The 18,808-nt window shown below is 33.4% G+C and overlaps 1 protein-coding gene across 1 annotated transcript in view; it reads left to right on the top strand.

Annotated features, from left to right (window-relative positions):
* Nucleotides 1-18,808, top strand: part of TTC29 (tetratricopeptide repeat domain 29) — a gene marked incomplete at both ends in the record, with an annotated part of 250,762 nt that overhangs the window by 15,184 nt on the left and 216,770 nt on the right. The window lies entirely within an intron of this gene.

The following is an 18,808-nucleotide window of genomic DNA, read 5'->3' as shown; positions in this document are numbered from 1 at the left end:
CCTCAGTTTTCTCATGTAAAAAATAGGGGTAACAATAAGAGGACCTGGCTCATGGAATGGTTATGAGGATTAATTGAGTTAATATTTACAAAGAGATCAGAACATTTTGAGTATTAGTGCTTTTACATTTTGTTTCATATACATACATATGTGAAATATATATGTACACGTACTGAATTGCAATGTAAAATGTCTTTCTTGTTGTGAATTGCCATAAGGAAAGGATTCTTCTCTAGACTCAGAGTTCTTTGAAAGCAGTGTTTCATTCTCCTTTAAGATTCTTCTGACTTACATAAAATAATGCTTTATTTCTTGTTAACTTTCTTTCTGGAGAGGATTGAAGAAACTTAAAATTAATGTTTTATATTACATAGCTGTCAGATTATATATAGAAAATGAAAGGCAAATAAAGGAAAAGTATATAAATATACTCCCCATCAGGGTTAATATAGTTCCCCTGAAGAAACATTAAATTTCACTCTGAACTTCTGGGCAGACTGGGCAAAAAGGGAGATGTGACGGACTAGAGAATCCTCATTACCCGATGAAAGGAAACATATCATTTCTTCAAGAGAGATAAGCTTTTTCCTGATACTAAATTCCAAAAGAAAGTTATCACATGATCTTATATAAGAAAAATGGAGCAATATAATAAAACTTGGCACACCTAATGAACAATGAAATGGATGTATAGGCAGCTAGTCATAGATATTACATCTCTTAGCCAGGTTTTATTTTAGGCCAAATAGTAATGGGTAAGACATATTACATTAATACTGTGTGCTCGTCTGTGTTTTTAGTGATCCTCACAATAAACCTGGAAATAAACCTTGTTATTACTTCCAGAGACCAAGGCATAGAGAGATTAAGTACTTTGACCAAGGCAATCTAATGTTATAAAGAAGCAGAAACAATGAGACTGAAAAAATGATTCATAGAGAGGAAGGAATGAACAACCTAGAAAGAAAATGAATCAGGCATGAATCAGAGATCAGATTTCTAGACTCCTCGTGAATTCCCAGTACTGTTATGGATCTAGAACCTCCCTCTGGGTTCACCTCGTAAGGACCCAGTTATTCTATAACCCTGACTCATATTTCCATAAAATCCCCTTAAGCTTGTCTGAAACAATCCCTTATCCTACAGCCAATGTAGCCACAGAAATACATTGCTGAATGAGGCAATGGTCTTAAAAGTTTAGTTTAGGGGTTTTTCTACTTCAAGATCAAGATGGATGGCTAAACACATTTCCTTCCTATATTTGAAATGACCACTAAAATGTCCAAAAGATAGTAAATTCTTAACATGATAGGAAAGGAAGAAAAATGAGAGATTCCAAGATTTTCAGAAATACATTTTCAGAAAGCAGTTGGAATATTACCAGAGATAAAAAGTAACATTTCATAATGATACAAGAAGTTGATTCATCAAGAACACATAATCCTAAATGTTTGTGTTCCTATGACAGAACTTCAAAGTAATAAAACAAAAACTGATAGAAGGAAAAGGAAAAACAGACAAGTCCACAATTATAGTTGGAGATTCTAACACCACTCTCTCAATAATTGATTTAAAAAATCAGTAGAATATTGAAGACTTGAACAATACCATTGATCAGCTTAAATAATTGGCATTTACATACATTCCACCAAACAACAGCAGAACACACATTATTTTCAAGTACACGTGGAATACTTTTCAAAGGAGATGATATTCTGAGCCATAAAATAAATTTCAATATACTTAAGAGGATTTAAATCCTAAAAATTATTTTCTCTTACAACAATGGAATTAAATTAGAAATAATGGCAGGAAGATCTCTGAAAAATCCCCACAAATTTGGAAGCTAGACAACGTATTTCTAAATAAACCATAGATCAAAGAAGAAATCAAGGCAAATTAGAAAACCCTTTGAACTGAATTAAAAAAATATGGTATATCAAAATTGGTAAGATGAAGCTAAAGCAGTGCTTAAAGGGAAGTTTATAGCATTAAAATGTTTATATTTGAAAAATAGAAATGTCTAAAGTTATTGCCCTAAGTTTTCATTTTAAAAAATTAGAAAAAAATTAAACTGAAAATAGAGAAAAAGGAGTAGTAAAATGGGGGCAGAAAACAGGAAGACAGTAGAGAAAATCAATGAAACTAAAAATGGCTTCTTTGAAAAGATCAGTGAAGTTGATCAATCTTTAGTCATAATGGTCAGAGAAAAGGAAAGAAGACACAATTTACCAATTTCAGAAGTGAAAGAGGGGACACATCACTACAAATTACATAAATATTAAAACGCTAATTAGGAAATAAACTTTATACTGGTAAACTCAACAACTTACAGAAATGGCTAAATTTCGTGAGACACTGCCAAAATTCACTTAAGTAGAAATAGATATCGCAGTAGATTCACTAAACACATTGAATTAATAGTTTAAAAACTTCCCACAAAGAAAATTCCAGGCCCATTTTGCTTCACTGGTGAATTCTACCTAACATTTGGGGAAAAAAAAAAAAATCCATCAATTTGGCACAAACTCTTCAATAAAATAGAAGAAACACTTCTCAACTCATTCTATGAGACCAGAATTATCCTGATACCAATACCAGAAAAAGCCATTACATAAAAAGAAAACCACAGAATAATAATATTCCTCATAAACAGTGATGCAAAAAAACCTTAAAAAGTAACAGTTGGCCTGAGCTCCTGTCAGGGAAGCTAGTGTACCTTACAGAGCCCTTTTCATTTGGCATCAGTGCAAGGAATAGCCAGCTTGTGCTCTCCCAACCCATAAATCTCAGCATGAATCCTGCAAACAGAGGAAACCCAAATTCACTACCTATGTTAAGAAATTGAGAACTTCATTATTATGAATAGACAAATAGTCTCTGATATTTGAGAAAATATTACAATACAAAAGGAAAAAAGATGAACAAAGAGAACACTCAATGTCAGCTGAAACAGTTTCTATAGGGAAAAGAGGAACTTTGAGAGATTTCCAACTTCTTTCCTTACAGACATTGTAGAAAATCTTACATCCCTCAAATGTAACCTGATGCTATGAAATCATTTAAAGAAAAAGAATTCTTCAAAATTAAAGGTAGCTGAAATATTTTTTAAAACTCAAAAGGAAAGGATGGAAAAGAAAGATAAGGCTATCAACATGTAGAATAAAAACATAAAAGGTATAGAAAATATTTTAAAAGGCATAAGATACAGAACACAGTCCAGGTGGTGAATATTTATCCAAGAGAAAGAGATGAGAGAATGAATGATGATAGCTATATAGGTAGATATAGATGGACAGAGATAGAGATATGGTTAGAGACACAGACACAGATATCTTAGACTGGAAAAAACCCACAGACCTTTGGGCTGTGACTACCAAAGTAACCAGAAAGGAAAGAACAACGACAAAAAAAAAAAAAAAAAAAAAAAGGGAAAGAAGGAAAAGAAAGAAAAAACCCACTTCGATACATCTTTATGAAATATCAAAATGCTAAGTATACAGAGAAGGTACTAGAAGCTTTCAGGGTTTGGGAGAATGGTTGTCATCAAGAAACAAAGATCAGACTACCATCACAGTTGTCAGTAATAATACTTGGTTCTATAAAAAAAGGGAGGATGTCTTTAAGATATGCAGAACGATTATTTTAACTTAGAATTCTGTACCCAGATAAACTATTAATCAAAACTGAGGGCAAAAGAAAAATCTTTTCAGATATGAGGACTGGAAAACATCTCTTCCTATGCAGTCTTTCTGGACCCTTCATCCCTGCCCCAAATGGCCACTTTAGAGTCTAGAGGAAAGAAAAGAGAATTCAAGAAAGAGGAAGCTAGGGGGCTAAGAAAAAAAGTACTTAACTCAGAAGTTCAAAATGAATGTTACAAAGTTGCTTTAAAACGATTGTGATTAAGCACCTGAAAGTTCTTAGTGATAAAGGTTTAATATATACGTAACACATACATTAAGGTCAAGAAAATGATTAGGAAATTGAGATTTGTGTATCACGTAAATATTCCATTAAATGTGGAAAGGTAATATAACATATGCTATCATCTATATTATTTATATACAAAAATAATAATATAGAAATATTAATATATAAAACATACAACCAACAAAATTTGCAAATAGATCAATTGTACCCAAAACTTTCCCCTGAACTGAAATGTCACTTCTATTAAATACCAAATTTTCATGTGTGTATACATACACATATACATATATATTCTGTTCCATTGACTTATTTGTCTTTTCTTGTGTCAGTGCCACAAATCACTTTATTAACATAGTTAAAGTGTATTTTATATCTGGCAGACAGTCCCCCTCTTTGTTCCAAATGATCAGGTTTTTCTTGTACATTAACCATTCTATATGAATTTTGAATTATCTTGCCAAGAGTCAGGAGAATATAATTGAGGTTTTATAAGGACTGCCTTGATTTTATGTTATTTTAAGAGAATTGGTATCATTAAAATATTGAATCCCACATTGGCAAGAACGTCCATTTAACAGTACATGGTGTTAAATAATAGGAGTGACAGCAGGGATCCCTTCAAATTCCTTACTTTAGTGGAAATGATTCTAATGTATCTCAAAACATGAAGCTTTATGCTATAGGGTTTTAATAGATACATATTACCAAGATAGAGAATTCATTTTTTAGTCTCCACTTTTCTTAATCATAAATGAGTTTTGAACTTTACTAAATAATTTTCTAACATCTCCTGAGATTATCATAAAGTTAAGAGATTTTCTAATTTTGAACCGTTCTTGGAATTCTGGGATAAACCCTATTTATTCATTATGCTTTTAGTTTGCTATGAGTTCTTTTTTTGGGGAGTGGTATGAGGGAAATTTGTATCTAAATTATAATAATATTAACCCATAATTTTCTTTTCTTTTGCTACACTAAAAGTGAGCAGTTACTATAATTGTAATAGAAGATATATTATCTCTTCCATTCCTGGTACAATTTTGACGACTTATCTATTTTTGTTTTTCTTGATTATAAAGTACTTGCAAAATTTATTTGTCTTTTCACATAACCAGGTTTTTTGTTTGTTTGTTTTATGGGTCACATTTTTTGTTCTCTATTTTATGAATTCATACATTTGCCTTTAATATTTCCCTCCCTGTCCTTTATTTGACTTCATGTCATTGTTTAATTTGTTAGGATTTTATTTCTAGCATCCTAAGTTGAAAGCTAGCTTTTTCACTCCCAAGTGTTGCTCTTGTTTTCTAACAAATGAATTTAACTTATAAATTTCCTTTTAATACCATGATGATTTCTTCCCCCAGGATTTAATGTTTAATTTTTTTCTTTCAGTTCTAAGTGTATGAAAATTTCTACAGTGGTTTCCCCTTTTGGCCATAAATAAACTAGAAGTGTATTTATAAATTTGCAGGTGAATAGTTTTTTCTTGTGGCTTTTTGGTTTTTTGTGTTGTTTTTTGCAAGAGGGAATGCAGGATTGGGGAGTGAATATATACTTGTGCTCAGGAAATGTGCCATATGTGATATCAGTTTATGACATTTTTAGTGTGGCCAGTACATGATTAATTTTATAAATATTCCTTGTATGTCTGAAAACTAAATATATATTTTCTATTTGGTAGATAGTTCTCATACAGAAAATGATCAGAATCTAATAATTAGATTGAGCCTGTTATTTCAATCAAGCTAGACAATTGTTATTCAAATCTTTTTTCCCTCTATTTAATTTATAATTTTCTGAAAAAAATATAAGATCAATTTCTCCTTTTTCTGTGAATTTTATATATTTTGAAGCTATTGTTATTAGTATTGTTTTCTAGCTGCCATATTTCTCAGTAAAATAATCTATTTATGAATCTCTAATATTCATATGCCCTTTTAATTTTTTTATGCCCTGATTCTATTTTATTTGATATTAATAATGTTATATAATCTTTATTTGTGTTGGCATTTGCTCTATTATAAAAAAATACAAAAGGAACAAATAACATGTTCTCCATCTCAAGGAAGTTATAATCCCTACTATATATCTATCTTGTACAATTTTTTAAAAGTTTGAATTCAAGGCTCTTTTATTTTATCTTCTCACAAATACTTCCTTTTGTTCTTCCAATATTCTTATTGATGCACATATTTGATTTGATATACCCTAAGGTCTTAGTTATAAGTAGGAATTTCCTAAATGTTTGAGATAGCTGCAATAAAATTAACATTCAGGAAATGCAATAAAATGCAACATTCAGGAAAATAAGATAGCTATATACAGATGTTGTCTGAAAAAAGCTTCAAAATTATCAACTTATTTTTTGTTTTTATTAATTTAGTTTTTACTAAATGTAAAATGAAAAGTATGTTCTGGAAGTTTGATCACTGTGTACATATAGTTTGTGAGAAATCCTGGCTTCACTGTTTGTATGTGTAATGCATACCTCCTTTGCAACGGTAATTAAAGAGCACACAGTATGAAAGGTTTCTTCACATGGCTTACAACATGGTAGTTACCTTTTTAAGCATTCATGTTTGAAAGGGGAAAATATATTCTTGATTTATTTTTTGATATGGGGAAAATTGAAATATATTTATTGGAAAGAATTATGACACAAAAAATTTTTAAAAACCTAATGAGGTCACCAGCTGCCCTAAAATAGTCAGAACTTGACATTTATCTTCAGTTAAATTTACTCCAGATTTCTCATCCAAGAAATAAAGAATGATAGAGCAAGAATGAGCCTAAAAATCATTTGTTTTTTGGGTTTTTTTAATCTTAAAAAAAGGCAAAAGAAAAAAGAGGGGTATATGTATACGTATAGCTGATTCACTTTGCTGTACAGTAGAAACTAACACAACATTGTAAAGCAACTATACTCCAATTAAAATTAATTTTTAAAAAAGGCAAAAGAAAAAGAATGTAGTTAACAGATCCCAACGGCTAGTTTTGCAAGGAAAAGTTTTATAAAGGTACATATTTTTTTCTCATGACAAAATATTACCTCACTAAAAGAAATGCCATAATAAGAGACATCTAAATGTAGGTTTTATTATTTACCCTCATGCTATCTTCCATTACATTGCTGAAAAGAGCACAAATAATGTTTTGTTTTCATTTCTAATTTATGTGATTTTTCCCTTTGTAATTTAAACATCAGTTATATATTTCTTAGATACTTGTCATGTTTATAGCCCAATGTACACTATTTTTCTTGCCATCATTTTAATAACTACTTACACATTATAAAGGGATATATGTTTGGAAAGAGCAACATTTGAATATGTATGATAAAGCCATAGGTATAAGGAATTGATTGGTTTACTTTTCCCAAAGAAAACCTCCACATGCAGTTGTTTAATGTGAAAGGTTTTTTCCTGAAAAGGTTAAAAAAGTTCTAATCAACTTTTGTACATTATGTAGAACTTCATTTTCTAAACTCTGCAAAAGAAAGTTTCATATTTAATGGGAAATCATGAATTATTCCATTTATTATCTACTTCCTCCTTTCAAAGACATGATCTGGATAAAAGGCGGGGTGAATAATTTCAAAAAAATACAATACATTTTTAATGGGAAGGTGCAAACTACAGATTCTCATGACTATTAGCAAGTGTAGAGGAAACAGAATTTTACTTGCAAAATTCGTCAAACTCTTGCAAAGATAAAATGTATGACATACTTTAGTAAAAAAAAATACAGTGAGCTGAAGTTTTCTTTTTAATGCAACTTGTTGTTTTTACTAAGTTTTGTCTTTATATTCTCCAGCTTTCCATCTTTATTAAAGTTTGATTATTTCCCTCAATTTATGTGGAAAATTGATAGTTCTTTTATTTATAAAGGTGTAAAGATGAAGAATTGAAAGAAAAGTTTTAAGTGATATTATTTGAGACAAAATTTCCTAAGTAATTGAATTTCAAGAAATTTGGAGAGCAATCACTGAATTGTTTAAAAAAAAAACAGTGACTCATATTATATGGAGTTTTATGTTAATTAAAACTGTCAGTACTAATTTAGACAAAAATATGGCGTTGAGCTAGAATGATCATGTTTACATGTGTGTATAGTCCATTGTTTGTAGCATGAACCTTATTTTTTGTTTTTCTTACATTTATTGCCATGATAGTAGGATACAGAATCTGACAGGATGATATTATTTATTCAGTTTTTTTTTTAATCATTATAACTTAATCCAAAAGCTAAGGTTATTTTTAGGCTTTATTTTTCAGGCTATATTTAACTCAATAAGTAACAATATAATCAATATAAATTGATTATATAATTATGTTTTCCTATATTGGAAAGTTACAGTGTAAATTGAAAGTACAAGACTTGATACGATTGCTTCGTTTAGCCAAAGGTGTTTGGATTCAAGTGTGGTACTTCTGGGTTGAAAATATGTTCCCTGAAAATTCTTCTTAAACAATGACATTCATTTTATACCTTTCCATGTTTGATCTTTGGCATAAAACATTCTTTCATTAAAAAGTTTGAATTTCTTGAAGGGGTTTGCAAGTAATAAGACCATTTATAAAGATTATATCTGTAATTAGCCTCACATAAGGAGGTTTCTTCTGGTGCTTTTTCACTGAACTGCTAATGAAATACTTTAAAAATGTGTTTAAGTTTGAGATTTTTCCAGTAAAGAAAATCTTTCAGTAAAGAAAATGTGTGTGACAGCTACATGGGTAAATATTTTGGTAATACCTTATATTGATTGATGCATAGTTTATTCCTTCCTGATTGATGATGATCACTGTACTTCAGATATTTGACTGAATGGAAATCATTTGAGTAAATCATTCTTACAGGGTATACACATAAAAAAATGCCTTTATATTATTAAGGGAATCATTTAAAGACATTGTAAGGATTGCAGTCAGTACTGCTTGCTGAATAACCACAGCTTTCCTCTGATAAAGGCTAATAATCACCAGCAAAAATACTATTTGACAGATTAACATTTATTGATCTCACAAAAAGTTACTGCCTTTTGTGCTAAATACCAGCTCTAACATAATCGAATCTGAGAAATCATCTTTGTTCCATTCTACACCTATAGCCCATATATCCTAAAATAAAAATCACTCATGTTGAAGTGAATTCTTACTGTGCTATTGGGAGAATTCTTTGCTGATCAGATTTTTTAGTATTTTATTTTTTGTCGAAAGAATTAAATTAGTAATAGTCACATTTACAAAATGCCATGGGGTAAACTCTCTTAGTTATTATTATTAACATTTTTAGAAAAGAATTAAAGGTTGAACTTAGTTAAATAATTGTTTTCCAAATGGAATATTTCAATGTACATATACCTTTAAAATGTTGAAAATCTAACTGTGCTTTCTAAGTTTGATTATTAATAGGTGAAAATTTGTATTTTCAAAAAACACAAAGCAAAACTTGTATATGTAACAGTTTCCTCTAAGAATTCAAATTAGCAAACTTCTAATTGTTTAGAAAATCACAAAAAATTATATTCCATAACCTCTTGGGGGTGGAATTTATTTATTTAGTTAGTTATCAAGTACATACAGCTATAAAATGAATCTAAATCTAAACTGAAACAAAAGTCCTGCTATATTAATAACTTATGTTCTGATTTGATAACATTTTATGTTGATTAGTTTTTTCAGTTTATACAATTAAAGGTGATATCACATTTATTTGGATGGTAATTCTCGTGAAGTTTCCAGAAACTATAAACTTACACATGTGTAGTGGTATTTCTTTGGAATGAAGCTAAAATGTTAAATATTTCAATCTTTATTAGAGGGGTTTATATAAAATTATAGCAATAAAAAGTATATTATAGTACAATTAAGTATAGCACAATAGATATATCCTTATAATTATTTTAAATATTTTCTCTTAAAGTAAATATGACCAATATATTTTACAAAGAAAATCAAGATTGTTATAATGCCTGTGATACTAAAAATTCCTGTTACAAGATTAGTCACAACTGCAATAATATTATGAGTTATTTGGTTTATTTTAAATATATGTTAAAACTATGCATGAGGGGCTTTCCTGGTGGCACAGTGGTTAAGAATCCGCCTGCCAGTGCAGGGGGCACAGGTTCGAGCCCTGGTCCAGGAAGATCCCACATGCCGCGGAGCAACTAAGCCCGTGCACCACAACTACTGAGCCTGCGCTCTAGAGCCCACGAGCCACAACTACTGAAACCTCTGCACCTAGAGCACATGCTCCGCAAGAAGAGAAGCCACTTCAATGAGAAGCCCGTACACCGTAACGAAGAGTAGCCCCCGCTCCCCACACACAGCAGCGAAGACCCAACGCAGCCAATACTAACTAAATAAAATTTAAAAAATATATATATATATGAGCTGCAATGATTGTATCATGTTCATTATATGTTCATTTTTCTTAAAGAAATTCTCCAAAAATGTTAAGGAAAATTAATAACAATATTTATATTAATAACTAATTCTAATTGTAATATTATAATGATAGATACATTCTTTTGTTCCAAGTATAACAAATTCTAAATACTTTTTGAGATAGTAACACATGAATAGTCAAATTAAATTATATAGAAAATAAGTACTGATTACCAGGTTATTTATGATTCGTGGACATACTGAGATACAAAATGAATTTGTTTTAGAGAAACCATCATAATTTTAAAAGTGGTTTTTTTTTTTTTTTTTTTTTTTGCGGTACGCGGGCCTCTCACTGTTGTGGCCTCTCCCGTTGCGGAGCACAGGCTCCGGACGCGCAGGCTCAGCGGCCATGGCTCACGGGCCCAGCCGCTCCGCGGCATGTGGGATCCTCCCGGACCGGGGCACGAACCCGTGTCCCCTGCATCAGCAGGCGGACTCTCAACCGCTGCGCCACCAGGGAAGCCCAAAAGTGCTTTTTATATGCATTTAATTTGGATTAATAAAAATTCCTTACTAAGTATGTATATGTTTCTCTCTAGAATATATTTTTAATTTTTCCAAGCTTGAGAATTGGATGGTTTGGAAACTGTTAATCTGTGATATGCCACCTGCCCTATTTACATTTTTAACAGTTGAGTATTTGTTGACTGATCCCAAAGACAGCTACATGTTTTGTTGTTACCAGATGGATGAGATAGAATACCATGCATAACTTTACATTTATCTTCTTTGAGTGTCACCTTATTTGCATACCAATTAAAGTAATATCTGTATTAAAATGGATAATGAAAGTTATCACATTTACATGATGTGACTGCAGTTTGTGAAATTTCCAGTAGATGCCCCCAGAGACCAGTCAACTCATTGGAAATCCTTTAAATTTAAAAAGAGCCTTTTCTGTATTGAAACTTTTTTCTTGCTCTATTTTGAAGTACATAGAAAATAAATTTAAAGTTCTAAAAATCTCAACTCCAATGGTTTATTACACAAAAATACGTATGAGTGATAGTATTCTTAATCCATATCAATCGTTAAAAACCTAAGTGGGTAATATTAAGAAAAACGCTTTCCGTTTTCATTGTAAAAGCATTCTATATGCTTTTAAAGTAAAATCATTTAAAACATAATTAATTTTTTTCTTTCTAATTCCTCTCTCTTTATGTATTTATGTGGCTAAAGAAATGCTATGTCCTTGTTTTAGCTTTTTAGGAAAGAAAAGTATCCTTTTCATACACACAAAAAAACTATAAAACATATCCATACGAGATATGAGTTTTATCAGTGTGTGTGAGTGTGTGTGTGTGTGAAGAAATGGATTTTTTCCTTCAAATTATACCTAATATCTACCTACACTGAAAAGTATGAGTAAGAATAGAGACTCACTTTATTCCATGGAAATTATATTAACTGAAGCTATTTAAGTATTCATTTAAGAGTCAATGTAATTATCCCGTCGTGATTCCAATAACATTTATCCCTACAATATGAATGTAAGACTGTTGTTACTGGCACATAGATAACCCACTAGTGACTTATAAATATTAACTTAATGGAATAAAGGTATTATCCTGACTTTTGATTAAGTATAGCATATCTTTTGAGTTTATCTTTGTCAGATTAAATAAAAGTTTTATGATCTTGTTTTAAAGTATTGAGCTTATTGAACTGCTTTTGAAATATTTTACTGAATGTGCAGCTTCACCTTGATACAGTATTTCAGTGTGACTTATGAAAAAATATGTTAAATATATTAATCATATACTAGAATAGTTGATAATGCATTTTAATTTTGAAAGGTCATGTAATAACTAGTATAAATACCTAAGTACAAAGAGAATAAGATAGATTGACATAGCTATTCATTCACGTTTTTCATATTTGTACAGTATTATCCTTTTTTATGTTTGTTTTATGTTTGTCGGTGTTTTCCCCATTAGACTTTACACCCTTGTGTGGGAATCGCATCTATTTAATTTGCTTTGCACGGATGCTACTGGTTGTCTGCTCCCTCATTTTAAGGAAGGGGATTCTCTGAGTCACAAAATAACACCAGTCTCTTTCCCCAGTCCAGAGCAAATGTGGATTAACATGGATAAAGAAAATGGCTTTCTTTTTTTTTCTTTTTGATTGAAGTATAGTTGATTTACAATGTTGTGTTAGTTTCAGATGTACAACAAAGTGATTCAGTTATATATATATGTATATTACAAAATATTGAGTATAGTTCCTTGTGTTATACAGTAGGTCCTTGTTGTTTACCTATTTTACATATAATGGTGTGTATATATTACTCCCAAGAAAGATAATGGCTTTCTAATTGGAGAGTGACATCATACTTGTATAATGCTGTCAAATTTCTAAACAATCAATACAAATAAACCCAAAAAATATGTGCATGATGAGGAGGAGAAGAAAACTTAACGATATTTGATATAATAGGAGGCAATGTGGTAAAGAGAAAAAATTCAGAATTTGTAATCAGAGAAACCTGAGTGTGAAACCCACCCCTGCCACTTATTAGCTTATATGATTTTGGGCAACTCACAACCTCACTGAAGATGGTTTCTTTATCTGTAAAAATGGAAGTAGTATTTGTAGAGTTATTGTGTGATTTAGAAATGATGTCTGACACATCGTAGGTGCTCTATAAATAGTAGCTATTCAAAATGGTTTAAGGTAGAATTTAAAAATGATATAATATCTCCTCTGTGGCTGTTTAATAGAAAGCTCCCCATTTCCCAGCATCTCCACACATTCAACTGCTATGGAGTTATGTCAGATTGTTCAGATTTACTTTATTCCAGTATACAGATTTTTTTTTAACTTAGAAGTTTTGGGGAAATTTGGATGTAAATTCAAAATATTTAGAATCTCTATTGAATAATGCCTTTAAATAGTAATAAAAATCCATATGAAATGCATGACCACTTAATTCCATTCTTAAAACCATTCTTCTCCAGCTACATCCCTTAGCCTGTTAAAGCCTTAGGTATCTGCAGTGGCAAAGATCTTCCTTAGGATGTAAATTTCTAGATATTCAGCATATCTGTGAAATGTCACAACTTCTACTGCTATGAATGGCCTCTTTTCTGTCAGGAGAACTCTCCTCAAACTCCATAATATCAAATCTCTCCAGAAATTTTACTAGAATTCTTAGCTTCCACCCAGTATAGTGACTTCAGGTCAAGGAGATTTTTCTTCTGATACTTAAAAAGAGCATATTTTAATTTAGATAAGTATTTGTTTTAATATATAAATAAAACCAAAGACTAATAACTTCATGTCCAAATGAAATAAATAAAATAATGAATTTGGATTCTCTTTGTATTTATATTTGCGTTTTTTAAAAATTCCTTTTTGTAAGCAAGTAAACTTGGGCTATGATTCTCTGTTATGAAATATAAAGCCTGAGAAATTCACATATAATGGTAGAAATTGACATACAATTTTATAAATATTTTCAGATAGCAAATTTAAAAGATGAAAATTATTCTGGCTAAAAGAAATGATATTCATTAACTATGAAGGTTGAAATAGGAACCCATTTAGTAAAACACTAACTGCTCTTTCTGGCTTTCAAATATTAGTAATGAGGCTTAAATAATACCATACGTACGTATGTGTGTGCACACAAAACTGTGTATAAAATAGAGATGATATCAGCATAGTTATATAGGCATTTTAAATACATCTCTATTTGAAATCTCTTTTGCAAAGAATGGTCTTTTTAAAAAATTTACTAGAAATTTTAAAAATTGATATTAATTATATATCATGGATGTTTTGAAGCTGAAAAATGTCTTGGGTACCAAGACAGTCCCTTCTGAAGCAGTTCGTATTCTTTGCTCACAGGGAGCAGAAACTGATTCTGACGAAATAAAATGGAAATGATTTTATTAGCAGGATATTTGGTAACTAGCTGAATTTAGGGGAGAACCCGGCTCAAAAGAAAAGACATGGGACACTTGAATGGATCTAGGTAGCAAGAACTACTTGCAACTCTAGTCAGGATGTCGCTGCCAGGTTGACTGAGTTCCAGCAACCTTCTACATCTTTGTGTTTCTTGCCTCAAGATTCAAAATCCTGGGAGAGAGGCCAGTGGCTTAATTTGGGTCACTGATCCACCCCTGGGCTAGGGAGTCTTTGAAATCAAGTCCCACCAAGATGACACACAATGTGCCATTTCCAAAAATACTTTGGAGTCTGTGGACATGAAACGAGATGCTGGGTGGACCAAATCCAGCCAGAGCACCTTCGTCTTCCAGGTGAGGGAAATAAGGTCTAGGGAATGATGTTCTGCATTTCTGTCCCAGCTGGGTTTAGAACTGAGATGGCCTCCTCACATGTACTTATTTTCATTGTTTAAATCAACGTTCTAATTTTTATTTATTTATAATTTTTTTGCCCCAGTATGCTTTTTTCACTCACAGGAAAACATGATGGCAGCCAAGGCATAGACATACAAAGGTGGCAGTGCTTGTTGTTGTTTTTTAATTGAAGTAGAGTTGATTTACAATGTTGTGTTAGTTTCAGGTATACAGCAAAGCGATTCAGTTATATATACGTGTATATATATATATATATATATATATATATATATATATACACACACACACATATATCTATATGTATACATATAGATATTCTTTTCCAGATTCTTTTCCATTATAGGTTATCACAAGATATTGAATACAGTTCCCCGTGCTATACAGTAGGTCCCTGCTTATCTATTTTATACACAGCAGTGTGTATCTGTTAATCCCAAACTCCTAATTTGTCCCTTTCCCCACCTTCCCCCTTTGGTAACCATAAGCTTGTTCTCTGTGTGGCAGTGCTTGTTTGAGGCAAGGTTGGATTTCCAGCCCTTGTCCCCTCAAACCTCCTTACCATCCCTCGTACTGCCCTTTTGGGTACCATCTGGATGTCCCCTTCAGTCTCCTCAAACTCAAGTTATCTGAACCCAGACTTATTATCTTTCCCCAAACCTGTTCATTCTTTTGTGTTCCCCTCTTTAGCAAATTACCAAATACCCACACGCGACTCCTGTTGTCACCCTAGCTCTTCTCTTTCCATCAACCCCAACATCCAATCAGTTACCAAGTAATCGGTATTTTTATCTCCTAAATATGTATTGAATCCACCTACTTCTATTTATCCCCCTGCCTTACTTCAGTTCAGCCCCCGTGTCCTCTCCTTTGCGTGAACACCAGAGTCTCCCGTTTCTTCTCCCTGCTCCCGCTTCTGTTCTCTTGGATCTGGTGTGAATTTCAGAGTCAACAAGCTCAAGCATGCTAAATTGAAAGTCTTTGTTTTTTTATGACTTAATTTTAATTCCTGGCCCTAAGCCTTGATCCTCCCTAGTGTAAAATTCCAATCTCATCCCTCTTAGGTAAAGTCAGTCCAATTCAGTGATTTGTCAGGTTATTCAGATTCTAACACTTCCCCTCACCCTGTTTTCCCATGCAGAAGCAACACAGCATGGGTGCAGGGTAGAGGGAAATAGGGTTACTAGGTTTTGCAAATAAAAATACAACATACACTTCAATTTGAGTTTCAAAAAAACAGAAAGTTTTTTGGTGTAAGTATTCCCATGCATTATTTGGGGCATACTAATAATACTAAGAAAAAATCATTTGTGGTTTATGTGATATTCAAATTTAACTGGGTATCCTGCCCAGTTTTATCTGGCAAACTTCGGAGTGGGAGTTTGTCAGCATTTACTCCCTGGTCTTAATCTAGGACCTTGTGATAGACATTGAACTTGCCTCCCTGGTGTCCATTTCTCCCTCTTTGCTAACATAACCCCAGTTTCATTTGGGGGCAGCAGTGTGCCCCAAAACAGGCAGGATATTTGTTTTTCTAGTCTCCTGCAGCCAGGGATGGCCAAGTGACACAGTTCTCACCCATGGAACCAAAGTGGAACTCCAACAGAAGTTGCAGGAATGCTTTTGTTTTCCCCAATAATGGAGAAAGACACAGCTGATGCCACCGAACTCTCCCCTTTCTTCTTGCCTTGAAGGTGGACATGATGTCTGGAGCTGGGGCAGCCCTCCAGTGACCAGTGAGGGGAAGGATAAAATAATCCCAGAGGCATGGGCCTTGAACTTGCCAGGCCATGGAACCAAGGCCAGCAGCTGCCTACCCTTAGGTGTCTTGTGCTGTGAGAAATAGAAACCTCTAGTTTTGAAGGCACTGTGAGCCGAGTTTTCTCTTCCTTGGAGTTGAATGCATTCCTCACCTATGGATGCTGTCCAGGGGTCCGTCACTGATGTACTCTATTCATCCTTTTCTGTCAGCTCTGGAAATATGCTGACCTGACTCTTTCAGTAGCTCCCCAGTGCTTCTTATCTGCAGAGTTACAGCTGTGTCCCCCTTCCGTCCCCAGTGGGCAGCGCATCCGACAGCCTTTTAGCACACATCCCCTTGCTGTGGCCAGCGACATTGTGGCAAACATACCAACCCTCTCTTCCCATTAACTCTTATGTCACACACTCGGAGGCCGCTAGACAATTACGGTATTGGGCCCGTACCATTCAGAGGCTATGGGACATTGTGCGGGCTGGTTCCAATCCTCTTCTGCTGAGAAAGTCTCTGCATTGACTTTTGCTGCCTTTCCATGCCCTTGTGCAGGGGCAAGGGGGTGGGGGGAGGGGAGAGAGGACCTGGCCCTTCTGAGCATCTCACTGTTTCCTTCTCCACACTCTCAGCTAAAGGGCAGAAACAAAAATCTGTGATAGCTCCTGTCCTCTCCACTTCAAATATTTTTGGTCATCATTTTGACAAGATGGTGGTTTTTGACTTTTTGGCCTGGGACTGCAGTTTCCTTACTCTCTTTGTGAACTAGTTCTATAACAATAGGTGGCTTGTACTGGCCACCAGGTGCAGGAGGAGGAGGGTTGCAGTTCAGCTGGGACATTCCTTCCATATGATTTTTCTAAAAGATAATCTCTTTGACTCATTTCCCTGACCCAAACCCTTCTACGGCTCTATCTCACTCTTAGCTTGGAGTCCAAACTTCTTACCATGGCTTTGAGGTGTCCATGATCTGAGTCTTTCCCCCCTTTTCTTTTTTTCACTTCCCTCTCCCCACTCCGTTTCTCACTGTAAGTATTTTGTTCTAGACCTAAGCTGATCCCCTGAGTAAAAAATTATTGGCGATGGGAGCTGGGCATTTTTGTTTCATTTGTAGGGTGAGTCTATTGCAGGACTTAATGTTTCTCAGAGCATCTTCACATACATAATTTTGCTTGGTTCTTAGAAGAATCCTGTGATGTAGGTAGGGCATAGATTAATACAGATTAATATACACATTTCACAGATGAGAAGAAATGAAGTCCAGAGAGGTTAGAAAGAGCTGACCTCAACCTTGGGTGTTCTAATTCCAGACTGTCTCCACTCCACACTGAAATGCTTATTGATAGTAGTAGCACACCAAGTCAGTTCTAAATATTTAATTGTCTCCTATTTTAAAAAATGTAAAATAATTAGTATAAAGGTATATCATTAGGCCTCTTGCTTAGTGTAATAATAGCCACCACAGAGCTGTTATTCCATAACCCTGTTTTATTTCCTATATAGCAATTTTCATCATCTGAAATTATTTATGGTTTGTTTGCTTATTTGTTGGTTGTGTTCTCCCACTAGAATATACACTTCACAAGGGCATTGAATCTATTTGGTCTAGAACAATGCCTGGCACTTAGCAGGAAACTCAATAGCTATTTGTTGGATAAATAAATGGGCTATTCAATTGTCATTTCATCTCCTTGCGTATGATTTATTATTGTTAGAAGTGAAATAGTACATAACAAATCATTAAGTTAGTCCTAACTGAAAATAATTTTTAAAATATATTTAGCAAGAGATTTCAATAAACATTTTCTGCCTAAATGAATTAATGAATGAATGAACCTCCATAATATACAGTGAAACCACTTAATAGAACTTTGTTTTGATATTTGACAACACATTTAAATTTTGCTTGCCTTACTGGTTTTTTGTTTTGTTTTGGTGGGTGGCTAACGTGTTAAGTATTTTTGGATACTGTCAGTTGCTATGGTCTGAATGTTGTGTTCCCTAAAATTCATGTACTGAAATCCTAATCCCCAAAGCTGTAGGTCACTGGGGCTTTTCGAAGGTGATTAGGTCAGGAGGGTGGGGCGCTCATGAATGGGATTAGTGCTCTTATAAAAGAGGTTCCAGATTATTCCCTAGCTCCTTATACTATGTGAGGATATGACTAGAAAATGCCGGCTGTGAACCAGGAAGAGGGCCCTCAGCAGAAGGCGACCTTCCTGGAGCCTTGATCTTGGACTTCCAGCCTGCAGAACTCTGAGCAATAAATTTCAGTTGTTTATAAGCTACTCAGTCAGGGGTATTTTGTTATATCAGCCCAAACAGACTAAAACATCAGTCAGCTAGCT

This window comes from Grampus griseus (genome assembly GCF_964374135.1).
Source record: "Grampus griseus genome assembly, chromosome: 4".
NCBI classification, from domain to species: Eukaryota; Metazoa; Chordata; class Mammalia; order Artiodactyla; family Delphinidae; genus Grampus; species Grampus griseus.
Note: the sequence above shows the minus strand (reverse complement) of the source record. Positions and strands in the feature narration are given on the sequence as shown.